Source organism: Mauremys reevesii, linkage group 2 (assembly GCF_016161935.1).
Source record: "Mauremys reevesii isolate NIE-2019 linkage group 2, ASM1616193v1, whole genome shotgun sequence".
NCBI classification, from domain to species: Eukaryota; Metazoa; Chordata; order Testudines; family Geoemydidae; genus Mauremys; species Mauremys reevesii.
Genome location: NC_052624.1, coordinates 238844356 through 238868578, shown reverse-complemented (window position 1 = coordinate 238868578; position 24223 = coordinate 238844356). Strand labels below are relative to the sequence as shown.

Sequence of the window (24223 nt, the reverse complement as noted above, 5' to 3'; positions counted from 1 at the left end):
ACCCAATTTATTTACACCATGTTAGGTGCCTCTTTAACATATGTTCTCTGTTAACAGGAACATTCATTAATAATATAAGTATACTGAGAAATATGTCCACCATTGCTTTTATTTTACTTAAATCAATTTCAACTAAGTATAAAACAATTTTCTGTATACTTCTCAAGGTGATTGTATTTCAGTTCCAAATTTTGAAAACACATTGTAGAGACAGGTTAGACTTTAAGGGCTTGATTATTTAAAGTGCTGCATGTTCAGGTCCTGATCCAGAGAGAACTTTGAAGCTCGTGCTTAAGTTTGCTGGATCAGCACCACACTGTTCAGTATCTTGTAGGAGAGAGCCCTTGAACTCTTATCCTGCAAAAGAGTTATGTGCATACTTAAATTCACACAAGAACCCCCATTTAATTCACTGAGACTATTCATGTACATAAAGTTAACATTCTTAAGTCTTTGAAAGGCCTTACAATTACTTCCAAACACAGAGAAAGCTAGCTTTTACTTGTTAAAAAATAAAAATCAAAAGCATTGAGCAAAGTGTTCAGGTTTGTTTAACTTCCGTAGTAATTGTACAGTATTAGTATGCAAGTAGTATGCTCTTAGCTAAACAGTGGAAATTGTAGGTGGATATTTTTAGCTGCATCTGCTGATTGTTATCTATTGCAGCTGCAAGATCTGTCAAAGGCTTTTAGGACATGAAATATTCTGTAAATCTGACAATATGTATTTTCATAAAGTAACACTTTTGGGTAAAAAAGCACACAAATAAGGGTGTTTATAGATGTGATCTTGTATGACAATCCCATCTCTTGGAATCTTTGGTATTCTTAGCCATTTCCTTTCCCTCTTACATGATATTTGTCCAAACAATACTGTTTTTATTTTTATGCCATTCTAAGCTACACAGATACTACAACCTCTAATCTTAAACAAGGTGGCTTTTATTATCGTCAGCACAATAGTACATACTGGAACGCATGATTGTTCCAATAAATTGACATTTGCTCTTCCTGGCTGTAAGAGGAATACAGCATGGAGAGCTGCATGACACAAAACCTTAGCTTCCCAACAAAACCAGGAGAGTAGAAGCCTATCAAGGGATAATTACTTGTAATTTGCACCATTTTGCTGCCAACCCTGAAAGTGGCATTGCTTAATATTGCTTAATATTGCCCCCTACGCTATTCATGTAGCTGAAGTCGCGTGCCTTAGTTCGACACCGCCCCCCTAGTGTAGACCAGGCCTTAGATAATGCCATCACAATTTACACAGAAAATATTCTGCTACAACAGTCTTGTCGATGACCTTTTTAAAAACCAAAAAAAATTACACTGCTTATTGCTCATCATTATGATAATGAAATGAAACAAAAAAACCCAGAATAAAAAATCATTAATATTTATTTGCAAAAAGTTAATTTCCTTTAATATCTGTGGTTAGAAAAAGAATACTCTACAAGAAAAGAGAAACTAGTTTAATGCTTTGAATTACCCTTTCAATCTCTGTCTCAAAGAACACAGGGAAAAAGAATGTAGCCCTACTATCACAACAGAAACCTGGGAGGATATGGATTAATGAGAAAGATTCTTGAAGTTCATTATCATTGCATCTGATGAAGTGGGTATTCACCCACGAAAGCTCATGCTCCAATACGTCTGTTAGTCTATAAGTGCCACAGGACACTTTGCTGCTTTTAAAAATACTATGCTTACATTAACACTTACACACATGAGAAACTTTATTAACTACTCACCACAGGTACGGTTGCTCACCTGCTGATGTATTTGCAGGATCATGTCCTTGATTAAAATTAAAAAGCATTAATGTATAAAAAAGACAAAAGTTACTCCCACGTAAGTGCTTGAAAGAACAAGCCTTTGGTGTGTATTATTAATAATTTTATTTACTGTTAACTGGACTAATCATGTGGCTGAAGCTAGAATCCTCACTTTAAGTATTTGTAGGATTGAGCACTAAGCTCTCTATTCTATAAGAATCTATGTGCAGATGGACCCTTGTGCCTATGTAAAGCCTCACTTCAGGGGGAATCCTGATGGGTGCAAGAATCCATGAATAATTTTGGAGGATTTAGGTCCTATATTAGCATTTACCTAAGCAATATTAACAATATTATTGAGGAGTGAGGTTCTGGAACAGCTGTGCCATATGAGGAGTGGTGGTAACCAATTTAGCTAGTTTGTAAGATGATCTTGACAAATTTGTGAATTGGATTATCTGACAGGGCTGCCTGCAATAGTGGAGGACTGGTCTCTATTACCAAGAAGGTCTCTTCCAGTCCTATGTTCCTAGGAATAGTTATTTTTCCCCATCAGCTAAAGTGACACTGTCACTCTTCATCTCATAGGGCCAAATCCAGACGTCTTCATGTAATTTTCACTCAGTGCTTTTTGAAAAAAAAACTGTAACCATCTTGATAAAAAGAACAAAATATCACAATCAATCAATCAATCAATCAATCAATCAATACAAATAGAAAAATGTTGATGTCAACCCCCAAGCTCCACACTTTATTCTCAGTAACTCATTTGAACAGCTCCATTACAAATTTATGTATTTTTCTGTAGAAGAAAATTACAGAAATTAACAAAATAAATAATGAAATGCAGCATCAAGGGACTTTGTTAAATACCAGAGAGATTTTTAAAGTTTACTATATTTTGGTTCCTGAAAGTGATAGTGTGTGTGTGTATACTTTTATATACTAGCTCTTTAAAAAGTTAAACTAACTACACAGAATAAAGTTTAATTGTGTATATCATTAAAGTAGAATAGTCTATTTTTTGTAATAAACAGTTTCTCCAAATCTAAAGGGAATCTTCATTTTAAATCACAGATGTTCAAATTAACCCCCCCCCCCGAACTGATACTAGATGAAATGAGTCTACAGCAATGTAATTATTGCTGTAACAATCTTATTCTGCCATGCACTCTGATTTACCATAATGGGGACCAGAAATCGGATGTGATGATTTCTGCGGTGTATATAGTTAGGTGAGTACTACAATTTTGCTTTCAGTGTACTAAACCTTTATGTTCCTAAGGTGTATACCTATCTTTGTGGGCAGCTGAATTTTATGAAGCAGAGTTGATGGAGCATGAACCAATGTTCCCAAATATTAATGCTCACCCTATGCGTCACCTGCTTTGTGTATGCCATTAACAAGGTCAGACGGGCTACCTTCACTCTAAAAACATAATTTCACATCACATGGAAACAAAGTTAGTTGTTGTTTAATGCTTATTATTTGAGCACCACTTCCCCCCGACCCCTTTTAGCTTCCCCCCCATCCTTTTCAAATTTTTACTCAGAAGGGTAAGGATGGTTACAAAGGATCAGCGTTAGTCCTGGATAGTATGTATTGCAAACCTGGAGACATATTAAACCAGAGGTGGGCAACCTGCAGCCCGCAGGCAGCACGCAGCCCATCAGGGTAATCCACTGGTGGGCTGTGAGACAGTTTATTTACATTGACAGTCCGCAGGCACGGCCACCCGCAGCTCCCAATGGCTGCAGTTTGCTGTTCCCGGCCACTGGGAGCTGCAGGCGGCCATGCCTGCGGATGATCAATGTAAACAAATTGCCTCGCAGCCTGCCAGTGGAATACCCTGCCGGGACGTGTGCGGCCCGCAGACTGCTGGTTGCCCACCACTGCATTAGACAGCTGGACTGTGGCCATAATGCCCCCTTGTGATTGTGATGTGCAAGCCAATCCCGGTAATCAGATTATAATACTCTAGTGCACCTTAGTTCGAAATTCTATCCTGCTGTTAAGTAGGTGCTCTGTGTGGGGAAAGACAGTAGCTCCCATACCCTTTTCCTCTCCCTTTTAATGCTCCACCATACTACAAGCTAGATTTACCCTAGAGTTTCATATTTAGCAGTTTAATTTTGCACAAGCATATTTAAATCTTTCATATCTAACAAAAAAAAATCTTGTACTTTCTTCTGTGCTACTTGCTGTTCTTTTCTTTCTGCTTCCTGGAGATCCTGCCATTCCTGGTACTCTCATCATTCTGAACACCCATACATAGAATCATAGAATTCGAGATCAGAAGGGACCATTATGATCATCTAGTCTGACCTCCTGCAAGATGCAGGCCACATAAGCCGATCCACCCACTCCTTAAGCAAGCGACCCCTGCCCCATGCTTCGGAGGAAGGCGAAAAACCTCCAGGGCCACTGCCAATCTACCCTGGAGGAAAATTCCTTCCCGACCCCAAATATGGCGGTCAGCTGAACCCCGAGCATGCGGGCAAGACTCTCCAGCCAGACCCTCTGGAAAAAGGCTAACAATATCCTATCATTGACCCATTCTACTAATTACCAGTGTGGCACTTAATTGACCTATTGACTAAGCCCGTTATCCTATCATACCATCTCCTCCATAAACTTATCTAGCTTAATCTTAAAGTCATGGAGGTCCTTAGCCCCCACTGTTTCCTTCAGTAGGCTGTTCCAGAATTGCACTCCTCTGATGGTTAGAAACCTTCGTCTAATTTCAAGCCTAAATTTCCTGACTGACAATTTATATCCGTTTGTCCTCGTGTCCACATTAGCACTGAGCTGAAATAATTCCTCTCCTTCCCTGGTGTTTATTCCTCTGATATATTTAAAGAGTGCAATCATATCTCCTCTTATCCTTCTTTTGGTTAAGGAAAACAAACCGAGCTCCTCAAGTCTCCTTTCATACGACAGGCTTTCCATTCCTCAGATCATTCTAGTAGCCCTTCTTTGTACCCGTTCCAGTTTGATTTCATCCTTCTTAAACATGGGAGACCAAAACTGCACACAATACTCCAAATGAGGTCTCACCAACGCCTTATATAACGGGACTAGCATCTCCTTATCCCTACTAGAAATACCTCGCCTAATGCATACCAAGACCGCATTAGCTTTTTTAACGGCCACATCACATTGCCTACTCATAGTCATCCTACGATCAACCAGGACTCCTAGGTCCTTCTCCTCCTCCGTTACTTCCAACTGGTTATAACTAAAGTTCTTGTTAGTCATCCCTAAATGCATAACCTTACACTTCTCACTATTGAATTTCATCCTGTTACTAATACTCCAGTTTACAAGGTCATCCAAATCTCCCTGGAGGATATCCCGATCCTTTTCCGAATTTGCAATACATCCCAACTTGGTGTCATCCGCAAACTTTATCAGCCCACTCCTACTCTTGGTTCCCAGGTCAGCAATAAATAGATTGAATAAAATCGGACCCAAAACCGAACCTTGAGAAACTCCACTGGTAACCTCCCTCCAACCCGACAGTTCCCCCTTCAGTACGACCCTCTGCAGTCTCCACTTTAACCAGCTCCTTATCCACCTCTGGATTTTCATTTCGATCCCCATCTTTTCCAATTTAACCAGTAATTCCTCATGCGGTACCGTATCAAACACCTTACTGAAATCCAGATATATTAGATCCACCGCATTTCCCTTGTCTAAAAAATCTGTTACTTTCTCAAAGAAGGAGATCAGGTTGGTTTGGCACGATCTACCTTTTGTAAATCCATGCTGTAATTTGTCCCAGTTGCCATTGGCCTCATGCTCCGTAACCACTGTCTCCTTTAAAATTTTTTCCATGATTTTGCATACTACAGATGTTAAACTAACAGGCCTGTAGTTACCCGGGTCACTTTTTTTCCCCTTCTTGAATATAGGAATTACATTAGCTAATCTCCAGTCAAATGGTACAATCCCTGAGTTTAGAGATTTATTAAAAATCATCGCTAACGGGCTTGCAATTTCACTCGCCAATTCCCTTAATATTCTAGGATGAAGATTATCCGGGCCCCCCAATTTACTTCCGTTTAGCTGTTCAAGTTTGGCTTCTACCTCAGATACCGTAATGTCTACCTCCATATCTTCATTCCCATCAGTCCCTCTACCACTATTCCTTAGCCCTTCATTAGCCTCATTAAAGACCGAGGCAAAATATTCGTTCAGATATTATGCCATTCCAAGATTATCCCTAATCTCCACTCCGTTTAAAGTTTTAAGCAGTCCCACTTCTTCTTTCTTGGTTTTCTTCCTATTTATATGGCTAAAAAACCTTTTGCTATTGGTTTTAATCCCCTTCGCTAGGTCCATCTCCACCCGGCTCTTTGCCTTTCTCACTGCTTCCCTACACCCTCTGACCTCAATAAGGTAGGTTTCTTTGCTAATCCCTCCCATTTTCCACTCCTTGTATGCTTTCTGTTTTTTCTTAATGACCCCTCTAAGACGCTTGCTCATCCAGCTCGGTCTAAAACTGCTACCTACGACCCATTTTCCCTTTCTCGGGATACATGCCTCTGACAACTCCTGCAATTTACGCCTGAAGTAACCCCAGGCGTCATCTGCCTTTAGATCCCTAAATATGTTAGTCCAGTCCACTTCCCTAACTAGTCGCCTTAATTTAGTAAAGTTAGCCCTTTTGAAATCGTATACCTTAGTCTCAGATGCAATATTGATTATCCTCCCATTTATTTTGAAACGAATTAGCTCATGATCACTTGAGCCAAGGTTGTCCCCTACAACTATTTCCTCAACAAGGTCCTCGTTACTCACCAAAAACAGATCTAAAATGGCATCCCCCCTTGTCGGTTCAGCAACTACTTGATGAAGGAATTCATCAGCTATCACGTCTAGGAAAAGCTGAGCCCTATTATTATTACTAGCATTTGTTTCCCAATCTATATCCGGGAAGTTAAAGTCCCCCATGATCAAACAGTTCCTATTAGTATTTACCTCCTTAAAAACATTAAAGAGCTCTCTATCCATCTCCAGGCTAGATCCCGGCGGTCTATAGCACACCCCAATCACTATCCCGGGGGAGGCTCTAGTAGTTTTCTTCCCCAATGTGACCATTGCCCAAACAGACTCCGTATTATCCATTGCATTGCTAGTTATTTCGTTACATTTCACCTCATTATTGATATACAATGCTACTCCCCCACCTTTACCTTTGCATCGGTCTTTCCTAAACAGCACATACCCTTCCATATCTGTACTCCAGTCATGGCTACCGTTCCACCATGTTTCGGTTATTCCTACGATATCTGGTTTCTTTTCTCGGACCAGGAGCTCCAGTTCCTCCATTTTGTTACCTAAGCTTCTCGCATTGGTGAACAAACATCCTAATTTTTCCTGTTTGGCTCCTCTCACCCAACTTGGTAGGGATACAGTACTACCAGTATGACCTGTCGATCTAGTATCCGTCCCCCCCTTCTTCCTTACACCTAACCGTCCTCCTCTGGCTATATCTGTTGTTATCTTGTTGTTCTCACTCCCAATGTATAAATTTGGCGTAGAGAGCATCAGGACCTCTCCCAACTGTCTCCCCCCAGTGTCTAGTATAAAGCTCTTTTAATCAGATGAGCCAGCCTCCCTCCTAGAATTCTACTTCCTTCCCTACTTAGGTGGATCCCATCCCATGAGAACAGTTGTCTGTCCCCAAAAGCCTCCCAGTGCCCATACATCCCAAAGCCCTCCTTGTAACACCACTCCCTCAGCCAACTATTAATCGTCACGATCCTGTCACCCCTTTGGCGCCCTTCCCTAGGGACAGGTAGGATCCCACTGAAGATCACCTGAGCCTCAATTTCCTTGAGCGTCTTACCCAACCTGGCATAGTCTCCCTTGATCCTCTCTAGCGAGAATCTAGCCGTGTCATTCGTTCCTACATGAAGGATGATCAAAGGGTTCTTACCTGCTCCTCTTAGGATCCTTTTCAACCTCAGGTCCACATCCCGTATTTTAGCGCCCGGTAGACAGCACACCCTTCTGTTCTCCGGATCGGCCCTGGTCACAGGCCTGTCCAACCTTCTCAGTATGGAATCTCCAATCATGTAGACCTGCCTTTGCCTGGGGACAGTGCGGTGCTCTAACCTATCCTCCGTCCCCCCTGGTTGCAAGCTCCTTCCATTCCTATCATCCCTTGTGGTTCCCCTTAAGCCATCCTGTATCCTCCCTGGGCCCAAACTTGGTGCTGCCTCCATAGACTCCTCTCCTTTTTCTATTGGACTGGCCGCTCTTCTCTTTTTCCTTGGCCTCCCACCGTCAGGTACTGTCTGCTTTACCCCTTCCTCATTCTCCAGACCTTCAAACCTGTTCCTTAGCTCTATTTCCCCCTCACTGGCTCTCCTTTTTCTCGGTCTGCTTCTCACGGTCACATGCTTCCACCGCCCATCTTCCTCATCCGGCGGTCCCCCCTCGCTGGCCTTAGCCCCTGCTTCCCCCTGTGCCCTTGGGCATTCCCCTTCGGTCACTGCTTGCCATTACTCCATCAGCTGCTCGAACCCCCTTCTATTCTCTACCAGGGTTTCTACCTGCAGCTCTAGGCCCTGGATCTTTTCCTCCAGAAGCTCTATTAGGCGGCACTTCATGCATACATAGTACTGTTCTGGGTCCCCCGCTAGGACGATGTACATACCGCAGCTGCTGCATGCACTCATCCTTGGTGTATCATCCGCTGCTTGGCTCATGGCTGCGGCTGTCTCGGCCTCGCTCGGCGTTCTTACCTGGGGAACACGGGAGACTAAGGAACAGGTTTGAAGGTTTGGAGAATGAGGAAGGGGTAAAGCAGGTGGTAGCTGATGGTGGGAGGCCAAGGAAAAAGAGACGAGCGGCCAGTCCCATAGAAAAAGGGGAGGAGTCTATGGAGGTAGCACCAAGTTTGGGCCCAGGGAGGATACAGGATGGCTTAAGGGGAACCACAAGGGATGATAGGAATGGAAGGAGCTTGCAACCAGGGGGAACAGGGGATAGGTTAGAGGACCGCACTGTCCCCAGGCGAAGGCAGGTCTACGTGATTGGGGATTCCATACTGAGAAGGTTGGACAGGCCTGTGACCAGGGCCGATCCGGAGAACAGAAGGGTGTGCTGTCTACCGGGCGCTAAAATACGGGATGTGGACCTGAGGTTGAAAAGGATCCTAAGAGGAGCAGGTAAGAACCCTTTGGTCATCCTTCATGTGGGAACGAATGACACGGCTAGATTCTCGCTAGAAAGGATCAAGGGAGACTATGCTAGGTTGGGTAAGACGCTCAAGGAAATTGAGGCTCAGGTGATCTTCAGTGGGATCCTACCTGTCCCTAGGGAAGGGCGCCAAAGGGGTGACAGGATCGTGACGATTAATAGTTGGCTGAGGGAGTGGTGTTACAAGGAGGGCTTTGGGATGTATGGGCACTGGGAGGCCTTTGGGGACAGACAACTGTTCTCACGGGATGGGCTCCACCTAAGTAGGGAAGGAAGTAGACTTCTAGGAGGGAGGCTGGCTCATCTGATTAAAAGAGCTTTAAACTAGACACTGGGGGGAGACAGTTGGGAGAGGTCCTGATGCTCTCCACGCCAAATTTATACATTGGGAGTGAGAACAACAAGATAACAACAGATATAGCCAGAGGGGGACGGTTAGGTGTAAGGAAGAGGGGGGGGGGACGGATACTAGATCTACAAGTCATACTGGAAGTACTGTGTCCCTACCGAGTTGGGTGAAAAGAGGGAGAGGAGCCCAACAGGAAAAAATAGGATGTTTGTTCACCAATGCGAAAAGCTTAGGTAACAAAATGGAGGAACTGGAGCTCCTGGTCCGGGAATTGAAACCGGATATCGTAGGAATAACCGAAACATGGTGGAATGGTAGCCATGACTGGAGTACAGGTATGGAAGGGTATGTGCTGTTTAGGAAAGACCGATGCAAAGGTAAGGGTGGGGGAGTAGCATTGTATATCAATAATGAGGTGAAATGTTATGAAATAACTAGCAATGCAATGGATAATACGGAGTCTGTCTGGGCAATGGTCACATTGGGGAAGAAAACTACCAGAGCCTCACCCGGGATAGTGATTGGGGTGTGCTATAGACCGCCGGGATCTAGCCTGGAGATGGATAGAGAGCTCTTTAATGTTTTTAAGGAGGTAAACACTAATAGGAACTGCTTGATCATGGGGGACTTTAACTTCCCGGATATAGATTGGGAAACAAATGCTAGTAATAATAATAGGGCTCAGCTTTTCCTAGATGTGATAGCTAATGAATTCCTTCATCAAGTGGTTGCTGAACCGACGAGGGGGGATGCCATTTTAGATTTGATTTTGGTGAGTAACGAGGACCTTGTTGAGGAAATAGTTGTAGGGGACAACCTTGGCTCGAGTGATCATGAGCTAATTTGTTTCAAAATAAATGGGAGGATAATCAATAGTGCATCTGAGACTAGGGTTTACGATTTCAAAAGGGCTAACTTTACTAAATTAAGGCGACTAGTTAGGAAAGTGGACTGGACTAACATATTTAGGGATCTAAAGGCAGATGACACCTGGGGTTACTTCAGGTTGAAGTTGCAGGAGTTGTCAGAGGCATGTATCCCGAGAAGGGGAAAGCGGCTCGTGGGTAGCAGTTTTAGACCGAGCTGGATGAGCAAGCGTCTTAGAGGGGTCATTAAGAAAAAACAGAAAGCGTACCAGGAGTGGAAAATGGGGGGGATCAGCAAAGAAACCTACCTTATTGAGGTCAGAGGGTGTAGGGAAGCAGTGAGAAAGGCAAAGCGACGGGTGGAGATGGACCTAGCAAAGGGGATTAAAACCAATAGCAAATGGTTTTTTAGCCATATAAATAGGAAGAAAACCAAGAAAGAAGAAGTGGGACCGCTTAAAACTTTAAACGGAGTGGAGATTAGGGATAATCTTGGAATGGCACAATATCTGAACGAATATTTTGCCTCGGTCTTTAATGAGACTAATGAAGGGGTACGGAATAGTGATAGAGGGACTGATGGGAATGAAGATATGGAGGTAGACATTACGGTATCTGAGGTAGAAGCCAAACTTGAACAGCTTAACGGAAGTAAATCGGGGGGCCCGGATAATCTTCATCCTAGAATATTAAGGGAATTGGCGAGTGATATTGCTAGCCCGTTAGCGATAATTTTTAATAAATCTCTAAATTCAGGGATTGTACCGTTTGACTGGAGATTAGCGAATGTAGTTCCTATATTCAAGAAGGGGAAAAAAAGTGACCCGGGTAACTACAGGCCTGTTAGTTTAACATCTGTAGTATGCAAAGTCATGGAAAAAATCTTAAAAGAGAGAGTGGTTCCGGAGCATGAGGCCGATGGCAACTGGGATAGATTACAGCATGGATTTACAAAAGGTAGATTGTGCCAAACCAACCTGATCTCCTTCTTTGAGAAAGTAACAGATTTTTTAGACAAGGGAAATGCGGTGGATCTAATATATCTGGATTTCAGTAAGGTGTTTGATACGGTACCGCATGAAGAATTACTGGTTAAATTGGAAAAGATGGGGATCGAAATGAAAATCCAGAGGTGGATAAGGAGCTGGTTAAAGGGGAGACTGCAGAGGGTCGTATTGAAGGGGGAACTGTCAGGTTGGAGTGGGGTTACCAGTGGAGTTCCTCAAGGTTCGGTTTTGGGTCCAATTTTATTCAATCTATTTATTGCTGACCTGGGAACCAAGAGTAGGAGTGGGCTGATAAAGTTTGCGGATGACACCAAGTTGGGAGGTATTGCCAATTCGGAAAAGGATCGGGATATCGTCCAGGGAGATTTGGATGACCTTGTAAACTGGAGTATTAGTAACAGGATGAAATTCAATAGTGAGAAGTGTAAGGTTATGCATTTAGGGATGACTAACAAGAATTTTAGTTATAAGCTGGGGACGCACCAGTTGGAAGTAACAGAGGAGGAGAAGGACCTAGGAGTCCTGGTTGATCGTAGGATGACTATGAGTAGGCAATGTGATGTGGCCGTTAAAAAAGCTAATGCGGTCTTGGTATGCATTAGGCAAGGTATTTCTAGTAGGGATAAGGAGGTGCTAGTCCCATTATATAAGGCGTTGGTGAGACCTCATTTGGAGTATTGTGTGCAGTTTTGGTTTCCCATGTTTAAGAAGGATGAAATCAAACTGGAACGGGTACAAAGAAGGGCCACTAGAATGATCCGAGGAATGGAAGGCCTGTCATATGAAAGGAGACTTGAGGAGCTCGGTTTGTTTTCCTTAACCAAAAGAAGGATAAGAGGAGATATGATTGCACTCTTTAAATATATCAGAGGGATAAATACCAGGGAAGGAGAGGAATTATTTCAGCTCAGTGCTAATGTGGACACAAGGACAAACGGATATAAATTGTCAGTCAGGAAATTCAGGCTTGAAATTAGACGAAGGTTTCTAACCATCAGAGGAGTGCAATACTGGAACAGCCTACTGAAGGAAACAGTGGGGGCGAAGGACCTCCATGACTTTAAGATTAAGCTAGATAAGTTTATGGAGGAGATGGTATGATAGGATAACGGGCTTAGTCAATAGGTCAATTAAGTGCCACACTGGTAATTAGTAGAATGGGTCAATGATAGGATATTGTTAGCCTTTTTCCAGAGGGTCTGGCTGGAGAGTCTTGCCCACATGCTCGGGGTTCAGCTGACCGCCATATTTGGGGTCAGGAAGGAATTTTCCTCCAGGGTAGATTGGCAGTGGCCCTGGAGGTTTTTCGCCTTCCTCCGAAGCATGGGGCAGGGGTCGCTTGCTAAAGGAGTGGGTGGAGCGGCTTATGTGGCCTGCATCTTGCAAGAGGTCAGACTAGATGATCATAATGGTCCCTTCTGATCTTGAATTCTATGATTCTATGATTCTATGAGACACGGCGCTGCCCCCTTCCGCCTCCCCCTGTGAACTCCCACGCAAACTCCCCTGTTCGCCGCCCTGTTTGCTGGCTCCTGTGCCACTGCTCACAGCTGTGCCGCTGCCTGGCTGGGCGGCCGCTTTTATAGGCCCCTCCTCAGCCTAGCTCCGCCCCCTACTCAGGGCTCCGCTGCCCGCTCAGCAGTCTGCCCCGACGGGCCTCTACAGATAGATACAAGCACTACAAAGATAGATGCAAATCCACAAAGACAGATGCAAATCCAAATACCTGCTCCTCCAATGGAAACTCTCCCACGCAAACTCCCCTGTTCGCCGCCCTGTTTGCTGGCTCCTGTGCCGCTGCCTGGCTGGGTGGCCGCTTTTATAGGCCCCTCCTCAGCCTAGCTCCGCCCCCTACTCAGGGCTCCGCTGCCCGCTTAGCAGTCTGCCCCGACGGGCCTCTACAGATAGATACAACCTATTCAATATCCTAAATAGGTTTGGACTCATGCCACATCTAGGAGCTTATGCTGGCTTGTTGAAAGAATCATGATCTTCACTTAACTGTTACCTTAAATTTGATCCTGCCTCACAGGCTTTGACCATACTTAACATATTGGCCTCTTAGAAATGTAAAGAGATAGTACTGCTGAATGAGGGTTTGCATTAGAAAAAAGCCACAGGCATTGTGAATATGAGTCTTTTTTTCTAGAGTTCAGAAAGGAGTCTAGTGCATATTGTAGGGGGAAAGATGATGCCAAAAATGTAACATAAATTGCTACATAACTATGTTAACTTATTCAAATCTTGTAGTGAGGTTTGGCTAAGAGCTAAATCCTTAGCTCCTGTTGATGTCTAAGGACAGAATTTGGTCTTCTATATACTAAGACTCTCACTGCCAGTAGTAAAATCATCTAGGAGTCATCTGCATCTTTCCCCCAGGAATCGTCCACATCTCAGGATCTGATCATACTTTATCTACTGCATCCTCTAACAGACAAAGAGACAGCAACTCATATAAATTTACATAAAACATGTATATCACAAACTGTAAGCCAAATACTGATTTGAGAGCCAGATCGGAACAGTCTGGCATAGACCAGGCATGACTCAAACACTATTTAATGTGTATCAAGGAACAGAGTGGCATGGCTATCACACATGGATAGGAGTGAAGAGGAAGGTTGGTGGAAATAATATTAAGAGTTAGCACTTAATGTTCTCAATTTACAAAATATGTTATTGTTATTCATTAAGAATAAATACAGCATTCCACCATGAAAGGGCCAGCAGATTCCAAGTCACACATGGGAGGATGGATGGGGTCATCAGATGTCCTCCTCCTCCCAACATATTCAGAGGCCCTAGGAACAGCCAGGAACAAATCTGAGCTTGGGAACATAGTGACTGTGTCCAATATACCCTTAAAAGTTTCCCGGCTGCTTATTCTCCCAAGATAGTACTATACTTGAACAGCTAGAAATAAAAGCTTGCTGAAGAAATAGCATAGGTATAGAGGTAACATGAACTATATAACGTTTATTTAAAACTTTAAAACTCCAATGCTTATGCAATGTTAGTTTCCAACTCCACCCTCAAACCTGAAAATCTAGTAGTTACTATCTCAGCAAAAAATGACAACCAGTTTAAGCACTAATGCAAAGAAGTTGTTATAATTATAGACTTCATTATCACCCAGACATAATAGAATATAGTAAAACAATATGGGAAAATTACACAGTCTTGTTAGTACCTACTGCTCAATTATTTTACATGATCTGGATGAAGAGCCTTAGGCTCAGTTCAAGATCCTGACAATGAAGCTGTCACACAGGAACGATCCAAATTACTGACTATCAGAATCATGCTTTTTCTAGTGCCTTAGGAGAAAAGGATTATTTATAATTTGTTTGACCCTCATCTGGCCAATATTATTCACAAAAATAAGCATAGCTACTAATGAACTGAAGTGATTCAGTATAACACCCTATCTCAGTGGTGGCCAACCTGTGGTCCATGGGCTGCACGCGGCCCGTCAGGGTAATCTGCAGGCAGGCCGTAAGACAGTTTGTTCGCCATTCCCAGCCAATCGGAGCTGTGGGAAGTGGTGGCCAGCACATCCCTGCAGCCCGTGCCACTTCCTGTAGCTCCCATTTGCCGGGAACAGTGAAACGCGGCCACTGGGAGCTGTAGGGAGCTGTGCCTGTGGACTGTGATGTGCTGTGCCTCAGACTGTCAATGTAAATAAACTGTCTCATGGCCTGCCAGCGGATTACCCTGATGGGCTGCGTGTTGCCCACCACTTACTTATCTGCTCATCAGAGCCAGTGGAATGGAAATAAAAGCTTTGGTAGATGTAGGGGTCAGATCATATCATTTCTGAATGAATAAAACAGCTAGAAGTCTTACATATTCAATACAGAGCCAATTCCAACTGATTCATAACTTTGGCAAATGACTAATTCTAGCAAAGATTAAGCAGCAGACAATCTTAAATTCAAGAAGTCACTTGTACAAGATTTTTTAAATCAGAATCTTTATTTATTTATTTATTTATTTGGTGGTGTCTAATAGTTAGCCAATTTCGTGTTGGGTAGTGGTATCTACTAGTTAGAACGGGGCTTGTAAATCAGGAATCCTTGTTTCTATTTCTGAGTCAGTCAAGGACTCCCTCCATGGACTCACACTCTGGCCGTTGGCAAATGATTCATAGTAGTCACCATTAAAATGTTTTCATTTTCTGTTTGAAAGTAATTTCTGTGATACAGTTTACTCATCAGCAATATCTCCCCACAGAATTATTGCTTGCAGAACATTGAGACCAGTTACATGAAAGGTACTAATAAAGCTCAAATGTTATTATTAGTGAGTTCATCGTGGCCTTAGTTTAAGATGCTATTATCTGCCAAGTCAGTCTCAATATTTCTGTAGCATTTCACAAATACACCCTGTTGTTTTTTTAATAAGAGGACAAGTTGTTTGGAGAATTGAGAATTGACTGTAAAAGGCGACCAGAAATCCTTGTTTCAGAAATCCCTTTTAAAAACAAAACCCCTTTATTTCTGTTTGCCTCTCAGGAGTATGTCACTTTGTTGGTTAGGTGAGTAATGTAATGCTGGCACTATCAGATAAAAAACACCATCAAAAATATACACACACAATTTTTGGATCTCACAATCCAGAAGTGACTTGTTTTTCCTCAAGCAATGTCTATCTACCATGAGTGGATCCATTCACAAAATGTGTTCCTCAAGCCTATAAATAAAAATGGTTGCAATAATGCAATCACCATCCACAAGACTATGCTGCAAAATAGTTTCTAGAGGGTACAGTTGTTTGTGTTCCACTAGCCACATATTTGCAGTACTTAACATTCTCTGTACATGATGCAAGGAAAGATCAAATTGTTCATAATGTAAGAACTATTGATTAAGTAATCACCTTTGTATTCTTTCACTGTCTGGTGTGTGCTATATTAAGAAGCTAGGACTGCAATGTTATAAGGCAGGTAATGGGGAGTATGAGAGGGCGTAGCGGCAGACTCTGTGCTTGGAGGTAGTGGGATTGGATGAGTGGTGCATTTGGTCTGTCAGCGGGTTGATTGGCTGACTGTTTTTTTGTTCTGTATGTACAGGCTGCATAGTTGGCACATGGGCCCCTGAGTAACAAGGGTGCCTTGCTAGAGGCTGAAAGGCTTTAATCCTGGGAGCTTTGATCAACCTAGCTGTTTGAAGTCTGAATGGTTAACTGCTCCCTGGCGGTGAGGGATGAAGGTGAGCTGAGCTAAGCCAGGTAGGGGATAATTTGTATAATAAGTAACTTCCTAGGCAAACAAAATATCCATAAACAGAGACAGCTAACAAGAGTACTTCAGAGGGAGTGTGACAGGCTGTCCTTTCAGGTTCAACACTAGGTGTGATATCAAGATGGCCAGCAATAGAACTGTGATGACCTGCAAGAGATGTACATGTTCTCTTTCCTGCCTGAAGACAGAAGGGATTTAATGTGCATAACATGCAAGTTGGTGTCTGTGCTGGAGGAAAAGATTATTGGATTGGAGGAGCAAGCAGACATGCTACTAAGATTCAGAAAAGTGGAGGAATTCCTAGAAATTTGGGAAACTCCAGTACCCCAGGTACAAGGAAGAATGGAGCGGATCACCAAGGAATCAGACAGAGGAACTGAGAGGGGGCCTGGCAGTTCATAAGCACCAGAGGCAAGAGATCACAGCAGCATTCTACATGGTTGGAGACAGATGCAAAAAGGCAAGCTGTAGCCACCAGAGAGAAGAAGAGAAGAGGACCTTAAGAAATTCCAGACAGCTAGAAATTTTGAATTGATACCAGGTCCACAATGTGGAAACTTTGCAAGATATCTCTCAAGATCCAGCAAGTGCAAGGGAACAGAGAGATGTACAGGACATAGGAAGATGGTAGTTTGGCCCAATCTGTAAGAAAATAAAACTTCTCTGCAAGGGATAGGCTGACAACAGGACAGTGTGCTGCCTTCCTGGAGCCAAGGTATGCCACAACACTAAAACTGACTTCAGAAGCCCATCCAATGGTCAAGGATCTGTTGGTGATGGTTCATATTGCCACTAATGACACTGAATCAGGGGATATCTCCAGGAGCGGCGCCAGAGTTTCTGGCACCCTAGGCAGAATTTGGGGGCAGCATTTTGTGCGCTCCTCACGGGGCGCGCAGGAACTTCCGGTTCCACTCCCATCGCACTGCCGAAGAAGGACCCTCCGCCAAAATGCTGCAGGCGACAGCGGCAGTCATTGAGCTGCTCAATTGCCTGCCGCTGTTTTCCGTGGCACGTTGGCAGAAGGTCCTTCTTCAGCGGCACGACAGAACTGGAACCGGAAGCTCCTGTGTGCCCCATGGGGAGCACACAAAATGCTGCCTCCCAAATCCTGGCGCCCTAGGCGACCTCCTAGGGTCGCCTAATGCATGCGCTGGCCCTGGAAATCTCATGGATGGATGACTTCAGGGAACTCAGAAGCATGCTGAAGAACAAGAAGATCCAAGTGATCTTCTCTGAGATCTTTTCTGTCCCATGATTGAAGGAAGACAGAATGAAAAAGACTCTGGAAGTGAACAGTTGGCTTGGTAACTGGTGTACAGTAGAGGATTTTGTGGAACTTTGGTCCTCCTTCTACTGAGGTGGATGCCATCCAAACTATACAACCCTCTTTCTAGAAGAAAATGCACCAATCTCCTCAGGGACAGGCTGACTAGAGTAGTCAGAAGAGGGTTAAACTAACAGCAAAAGAGGAGGGTAAAAAGAGGGATGATATGAGCACTCAGCACAAAATTGAGATGTTGAGAACAACAAAACAAAAACAACCAATTAAGCAACCAAATGACATTAAAAAAAGAAATTATGTAATTGCCTGTACACCAATGCTAGGAGCCTGGATACCAAATAAGAGAGATTGGAATTGCTCATCTAGTTGGTATTACTAAAACCCGGTGGGATGATTTGCATGACTGGAATGTTAAAATCAATTGTCATAAGCTATTTAAGAAGGCTCAAGTAAGCAAAAGAGCAGGGCAAGTGGCATCCAGTTAAAAATGGCACTACCTGTCTGAGTCACTGATAACTTGGGGGAAAAAAATCTTCAGTGCTTATGGATCAATGTCCTAACAGATAAAGCACAGGATGGGGTATTAGTTGGTGTCTGCTATAAACCACCAAATCACAGAAGGGAACAGGATAACCACCTCCTTATGCAACTATCTATAATGTGTAGGGGGAAAAAAACATCTGGGTGGTCCTGATGGAGGGACATATGCTGGAGGTGTCATACTGCCAGTAATTAAAACATCACTGGAAGTTCTGAACATTACAAAGGACAATTTGCTAACTCAAAAAGTGTTGCAGTCTATATGTGGGAATTCTATATTAGCCCTTTTCCTAACAGAAAAAGAGGTACTGATCACAGAACTAAAAATTAATAGTAGTTCAGATACAAGTGGTCATGACTGGATCATATAATGTGGAAGCAAAATAAAATCCACACCAGTAGTAATTTCTCTCTCTCTCTCTCCCTCTCTCTCTCACACACACACATTTAAAGGGGCCAGCATACACACACACAGAGACAGATTTAAAAGGGCCAATTTCACAAAGCTAAAAGTAGTTATGAGTCAGATCAGTTGGGAGGAAGAATTTAATCAGAAAAATGACAATGGCAATTGGAAATTAATTAAGTACACCTTACCCCATGCCCAGAAAGCCACAAATGAGGAAGAAGGCTGAGCTGGATTTTTTTTTAAAGAAATTGGATTAGAAAGGAGTGAAGGCTGCTAGAAAAAAATATATAACAAATGGAAGAAAGGGGAAGTTGGTAGTAATCAATATAAATCAGAAGTTAGGAATCACAGAAATTGGATAAGAAGAAATATATGGCCAGCAGAGTTAAGAACAATTAGGAGTTTAAAAAAATATATTAGGAACATAAAGAATCCTGAAAATGGTATTGGTTCATTACTAGATGGTGGAATTATTAATAATAATGCAGAAAAGGTAGGAGTGTTCAATAAATATTTCTGCTCTGTATTTGGGAACAAAACAGATAAAATAGTCTCTTCATATGGTGATTCTATTATTTCCACTCCACTAGTATCTCTGGAGGATGTAAAACAGCAGATCCAGATAGTTTGCATCCAATAACTTTTAAAAGAGCTGACTGAGGAACTCAGTGGACCTTAATTTTGATTTTCAGTAAGTTCTGGTGCATCTGGGGAAATTCCAGAAGACTGGAAGAAAGCTAAAGTTGTGCCAATTTTAAGAAGGGTAAACAGGATTACCTGGGTAATTATAGGCACGTCAGTCTGACATCAATCACAGGCAAGATATTGGAGTGGCTGATATGCTACTCTATTAATAAAGAACTAAAGAAGTATAATGTAATTAATGCACATCAACATGTATTTTTGCAAAATAGATCCTGTCAAACTATCTTGATTTTTTATAAGATTACAAGTTTGACTGATAAAGTAACATAGTGTTGACACAATACACTTCAATTTCTATAAGACTTAGTTCCACATGACATTTGGTTTAAAAAACGAGCACAATATAAAATAAACATGGCAGACATTAAATGGATTAGAATTGGTTAATTGATAGATTTCAACATGTAGCTGTAGATGGGAAATCAAGCAGGTATTTCTAGAGGGGTCCTGCAGGAATCAGTTTTTGGCCCGATGCTACTTTACATTTTTAACAATGACCTGGAAAAAATAAAATCACTGATAAAGTTTGAAGATGACACAAAGATTGTAGGGGAGTGGTAAATAATGAAGAGAATAGCTCACTGATATAAAGTGATCAGGATTGCTTAGTACATGGGGCAAAAACAAACCATAGGCATTTTAATATGGCTAAATGTCTACATTTAGGAACAAAAAATGTAGGCCATGCTCATAGAATGGGGGACTCTATCCTGGGAAGCAGTGTCTCTGAAAAAGATTTGAGTGGCCGTGGTGAATAATCAGCTCAACATAAACTCCCAATATGATGGTGTGGCCAAAAGAGCTAATGTGATCCTGGGATGCATAAACAGGGAAATCTTTGCCAAGAGTAGAAAGATTATTTTGCCTCAATATTCCAGCAGCGGTCACACATCAGTGTCAAATACAATGTTCAGTTTTGATGCACACAGTTGGAGAAGTTCAGAGGAGGACCACGAAAATGATTAAAGGAATAGAAAACATGCCTTGTAGTGATTGAGCCATTGATGCCCTGAGTCCATCCATTTAGTTTAACAGAGAAAGTTAAGGGGTGACTTGATTACAGTCTATAAATATCTACATGGGGAACAACTATTTCATTATGGGCTCTTCAATCTAGCAGATAAAGGTATAACAGGATCCAATGTCTGGGAGATGAATCTAGGCAAATTCAGACTGGAAATCAAGTGTACATTTTTAATGGTGAGTATTTAACTGTTGGAAAAATTTAATTAGGGTCATGGTGGATTCTCCATCACTGACAATTTTAAAATCAAGATTGGATTTTTTCTATAAAATATTCTCTAGGAATTATTTTGGGGAAGTTCTATGGCTTCTGTTATACAGGAGGTCAGACAAGATGATCACAATGGTCCTGTCTGGCCTTGGAAGCTGAATAGAATGGTCACAAAATTACTAATTAACGAAAGATTGGAAGGTCAGAGTTAAAGATATACATTGCAGTGTAATTTTCAATTCTTTGATGTACATACAGCATGTGATAATATTGACAAAATTAAAGTGGGCGTGTTATAAAGTGCATTGCTATGGGTGAGTATCATAAGAGCAGTGAGCTAATGCCACCCAGCTGCGTCCATAGGTGGGAAACTTGATGGGAACAGCAGTGATTGAGACAACCCCCGTTAGATGTGGGAGAAGAACTCCTACTGAGCAGATGCAGAGGTGCTTCTCCCCTTCAGTCTCTAGACACTGATTGGCTAGTTTGGGGAGGATGGGAGCTTATTGGTCCCTCCACACTCTTTCATTAATTTAAACCCTATCCTGGGTCACACAGAGCATCTTTTTGCTCTGTTGTATCAGCCCCACCCTCTCAACACTACTGGTAAACTCAGTTGTGTTTTAATGATGCTGTGAGGTTTTAGGGTCAGGAAGGATTTTTTTCCTCCCATAAGGACCAAATTTGCTGAGGTTGGGGAAGATTTTCCACATTCCTTACAGCAGTGCTGCCCAATTATGCCTGTTGCACCCCCCTTTACCAATAATGATATCTGCCCCCCACATTACTGCACAGTTGGCTAAGCAGAGGAGCTTGGGCTGAAGGCGGAGCTGGTGGCAGATCTGGAGATGGGGAGGAGCTGGAGCTTGGGGGTGGAGAAGGAATGAGGATGGAGATGGGCTGGAGGTGGATTGTAGCTACGGCTGGGAGGCAGAGCAGAGCTGCTGTTGGGGCCAGAGCTGGACTGGGGGCAGAAAGAGGCTGGGTGGCACTCCCTCCCCACCGCCCTGATGTCTGGCCTGGGCTCCCCCAGGTGCTCCCCAAACATTTATCCACGCCTCCTAGGGGGACATGCCCCATAGTTTGGATACCACTGCCTTACAGCATCCTGGAAGAGCAGTTAAGTAAGATAGGAATAGAATTTAAAAATCAGTGATAGTACTTGGTAAGGATGTTAATCCATTGCATCTTGCTGCTGGTTTACACTTTGGTTAAAAGGATAAAGGAATGATTCTCAAAAACAAAAATTCTCTGAGATTTTACTGATGGGCTCTGTGCTCATGGGACAAGGGAAGACCTTGGGGACTTCATGGACCATGTCCTTAATTTTAATACCTTTGACCCCCTTGCAATGCAGTGGGTGGTGGGACTCAGAAGAGTGAGCTGAATCATAGTGGTAGGCTGAGGAGAGTGTACCCCAACTTATGGGCTGTATGGTAGGAGCCCTGGAACCCTACACTGGAACCACCTAAAATGCCTGGTTGGTGAGAGTATGGATGACATGGTAGGTCATCCCTCCCATCACACCTCCCCTGTGTTAAGTTTAATAAAGTTGCAGCCTGACACTTAAAATCCATCCCTGTGTTTACCTCATTCACTGCCATGTCTACATCAATGCTTTGCAAATGGATGTGATTGTTGCTTTGACCTAGGGTCTTTTTGCTTGCGTGTCCAGTGTTGTGAGAAAATATACCCAAGCAACTCAACTCTAAATTAAGGATCCAACTGTGGCTGAAAATAGTTAAATTATGTGTTCCCATTTCCTTGTTATTTGCCTCTCTTTTATCTAGCTTTAGTATTTTCTTCTTTTGATACCATGAAAGTAACTGTATATGCCACTGAGGCAATACTTGGTTTAAACCAGGCTGTCAGTTTCGTGTTATAAAACTGATACCCAACTATCTAACAGCATATTTTTACAGTTGATAGGCATGTGAACTGCTCCACCAAGTGACAGGTATTGTGGTGGCAAGTGACAGTGATGAACCTTAGAAGTTTTTCATATTCTGTTCAGACACACTCCACAAAAAGCAATGCCTCTCTTAAGATTATCTGACTTTAAACCCAAGTAGAGTTGAGTGGAGGGAAAATGCTAGAAGGGAATATTTCACATTAAGAAAATATCAAAGCTGTGTAGGAGATGAGAGGTGGGGAAATTAAATCAATTCTCATCTATTTCTGATCTAAGGGAGGGTCAGGCTGAGGACTTGTTCTCTCTAGTCATTTCCCCCACTAACAGGTGGGTATGTCAGGGGGATAACTTGATTTAAGGATTTTTTTCCCAGCATTGATTATATAATAGTAATCATGAAGGGTTTAAAGATATGAAAGAATTGTTCTGACATAGCCAGTTGTGCAGAATGAAAAACATTATACATGTATTATTCAGAATATGTTCGGTCACATAATAGGTGGTGATAGGCAAAATTCCAAAGATTGAGAAACGGTTTGAATTAAGCTCCCAAAAGTACAGGGGCCAGATCATCTGTCCTGTTGAGGCCCTTTGTACCACACTGGTGGAATAAATTGAATTTAAAGGTGTCTTAACTGATTTCCTGAAGACTCCCCCAGTTTCAGAGCCTGTTTCCAGATGGGACAGCAGAAGTATAGCAGTGGTTCCATATGACCCAGCATAGGGGGCAGGCCAGGGAAAGGGGCAGAGCCAGAGGAGTGATACACTTTGGCTGTCCTCAGCTGTCCTAAGGCTGTGTTGGATTGGTGGCTTACTTATGTGGTGCCTTCTGGCTTCAGGACAGGAAGCTGGAATGATGTCATAAAGCCACCTTTCTCCCTCACTGCCTCCTCATTCCCTGCCTACCAAACTATCCAGTCCCCAGTGACTTGCGAATTTGGGCCAGATGTCTCATAGGAACAGGCTCACTGAACAGATTTCTGGTACTGTTCCTTGCTGTTTTCAATCAAGTAAAAAAATAAAAGCTCCACACTGAGTTGGGAGTAGCACAGGGGGTAGCACAGGCAGTGGTGATCAACCGCCCCAAGTACATATGTGCACCGACCCCCTGGGTATGAATTCGGGGAGGCTATGCCATGCCACCGCACGTCACTGCCCTTGCTACCATGGCTACACTACTATTTTTTGTGTGCTACTTCAAGCTGGGAATCACACCCTTAGCTCCAGGTGTAAATATAGCCATAGTGAAAATACCAGTCTTAGGGCTGGTCCACACTAAGAAGTGGGGTCGAACTAGGGTACGCAAATTCAGCTACATGAATAGCGTAGCTGAATTCGAAGTACCGTAGTTTGAACTACTCACCCGTCCAGACGCCGCGGAATCGAAGTCCGCGGCTCCAAGGTCGACTCCGCCACCGCCTTTTGCAGTGGTGGAGTACCGGAGTTCGAACTATCGCTTCCGGAATTCAAACTATCGCGTCCAGATTAGACGCGATAGTTCGAACTCCGAGAAGTCGACCCGGCTTGTAAGTGTAGACTAGCCCTCAGAGACTTTCACACTCCACAAGCCTAATTGGGAAATTCTTCTTCTCCAATTCCTATTTCCAGTTGTGACCCGAGGAGCCTTGCCCCAATCTCTCCCCATCACAGTTGCCCTGCAAACTTGAACACGTTTTTATCCCAC

General features: G+C 43.0%; 1 long non-coding RNA gene across 1 annotated transcript; it reads right to left on the bottom strand.

Moving 5' to 3' along the window:
• Positions 1-247: 247 nt before the first annotated feature.
• Positions 248-23330, bottom strand: LOC120398707. Its single transcript, XR_005594645.1, has 5 exons — positions 23176-23330; positions 12939-13110; positions 3149-3206; positions 1754-1799; positions 248-357 (listed from the first exon to the last, which is right to left on the bottom strand). It is a non-coding gene; the product is annotated as an uncharacterized LOC120398707 (long non-coding RNA).
• Positions 23331-24223: the final 893 nt, after the last annotated feature.